The sequence below is a fragment of the Phoca vitulina genome, unplaced genomic scaffold (assembly GCF_004348235.1).
Source record: "Phoca vitulina isolate PV1807 unplaced genomic scaffold, GSC_HSeal_1.0 scaffold1, whole genome shotgun sequence".
Lineage (NCBI taxonomy): Eukaryota > Metazoa > Chordata > Mammalia > Carnivora > Phocidae > Phoca > Phoca vitulina.
Window position 1 is genome coordinate 31,120,188 of NW_022589704.1, and position 2,198 is coordinate 31,122,385.

The 2,198-nt window shown below is 39.7% G+C and overlaps 1 non-coding gene across 1 annotated transcript; it reads right to left on the minus strand.

The window, feature by feature from the left end:
• Positions 1-1,532: 1,532 nt before the first annotated feature.
• Positions 1,533-1,635, minus strand: LOC116637937. Its single transcript, XR_004300563.1, has one exon. It is a non-coding gene; the product is annotated as a U6 spliceosomal RNA (small nuclear RNA).
• Positions 1,636-2,198: the final 563 nt, after the last annotated feature.

The window sequence follows — 2,198 nt, forward strand, 5'->3', positions numbered from 1 at the left end:
AAGCCGGTTTTCATACTAGAAAAGGCTTCTAAACATTAATTTGTGGTTTTCTGTATTGTTTCTGTGTATTTAATTACTAACGATATTTGTGCTTAAACAAATGCTTGGTGTTTCATTTGAATTTCTTTTTTCTTATTACAGTGGAGTCACAATGCTTAATTTGTTAGTATTGCAATAGTTGCCATGGTAACAGACTCTAATGTTATATATAAATATGTATGTGGCATATATATGTGTGTATTATAAATATGTACTATAGATGATTATGACTTTATTCAAGAGCACATCTCAGAAGACTTAGCTCTCAAGAAAAACTCTAATTAAAAATATAGATATACTTTGTGAACCTATAGATATGGTCACAAACTCGGGTCTCCATCTTCACATGGGGAAGAAAGGAAGTTCCGAGGAAGGGGGGAGATGTTTGCATGCTGTCTTCTTGTAGGTTTTCCTCTGCCCGACAGAAGAGTCATCCATGCCGAGGGTCATACTCTATGGACTTTTACTTCTCCCCACTCCCTTTTCCACCCACTTCTTTTAACCATCCAAAATCTAGATAAAATGAAAACCAAGGCCAAATTCTAGGGGCAGATGTTTTTCCAAAGAATATTATAACAAGAAGACTAGGGATGCATTGAGAATGGGGGAGGAGAGGATAAGGTGATTTGTTCCATTTGTATTAGTGAGAGAGGAGAATTCAAAATAAAGACAACTGTACCCATATGTACCACTTGAATTAGGCATTTCACACACCTCTCAGTAAATATTTAAAGTAGATGGTAGAGTCTCCACTGTAGAGATAAGAAAGCTGAAGCTCATAGAGAGTGAGTAAAATTGTCATGAAGATTAGATTGGCCAAAGCCTCTGTTCTTTGTACAATGTCACTTTATTACTCGGAGGCCTTCTTTAGTGCAAAGAGAGAAGACGTGAGACCCACTCCTTCCAGACTAATTAGCATCACACCTGGTCCCCCATGCAGTCAAAGCTGGGGCAGTGACAATGATATGTTCTACCTGGAGATGACTTTGGTAGTAAACCAAAAATAAATCCAATTGAAGGAGGGAATAGCATGGCCATCTCTATCAGTAGGTGTTATCTTCAGCTTCATGTAAACACAACAACACAATACCACAACAGCAGCTTAACTAGTTTATTTTTCATAAATCGTCACAAATCCAGAAATAGGCAAGCTTAGGTTGGTTTGGAGGCTCCAGAATATTATCAGGGACTTAGCATTTAAGCAGTTGTCTATCTCTCCACCGTGCCATCCTTAGTGTGAGGCTGTAATCTTCATGCTCATAAGATGGTTGCTGCCTCACTCAACATCACAACAGTACTCCAGGCCAGAAGAGGAATGAATAAAGGGCAAATAATGAGTGAGCTGAGCTTGTCACTTTCTCCCTCCCTCCCTCTCTCTCTTTTTGTAGGGAAAAAATCACAATTTCAACATTGGATGCCACATGTTGTGCTTTGACTCATGTAGTTTCCTTGGTATTAAGCAATGAAGTGTCAAGGGACCTCTGGGAACTGTGCAAAATATGGAATGCCTCAGAGATATGCATGTCATCCTTGTGCAAGGGCTGTGCTAATCTTCTCTGTAGCATTTCAATTTTAGTATATGTGCTGCCAAAGCAAGTGCAAGCTTGTCTTTTTTCAATGGCAAGCTTTTCAGGAAGCCCTAACCAAAAGACTGTACTTACATTGGCCAGCCTTGTGCCATATGGCCACCCCATAGAGGCAGGGAAACCTGTGGAAGTGAGTCATTTTAACAGAGTCTAATGTTGCCTTTAGTAAGATGGGTGTTCTGTTAGTAAAGAATGGAGAAAGGTTATTGGATAGGCAACGAGCAATGGTCATCTTCTGTGATAGATATTTCCGTGTGACTTCATCAAGAATACACACCGATGTAGAAAAGGAGGACCTTTGTGCATATTCTGGTACACAGCTAACACCAGCTTGGACCTTACTCATTTTCTTGCTATTTCTTGTATCTTCAGTTTCCATTCTCAGGGGTTCTACTCTATTTAATTCTACTAAGTGGAGTACTTATTAGCTGCCTTATTGGTATTTAACCATTGGTTTGTTCTTCTGGTGCCTACCCTAGCATGATGGTGGTAGTGTTTACAGTTTGAATGAGTGAGTTTGGCAGAAGCTGTGTAGTAGAAGGGTCAAGAGCTAAGGATTCGCACAGAACTGAG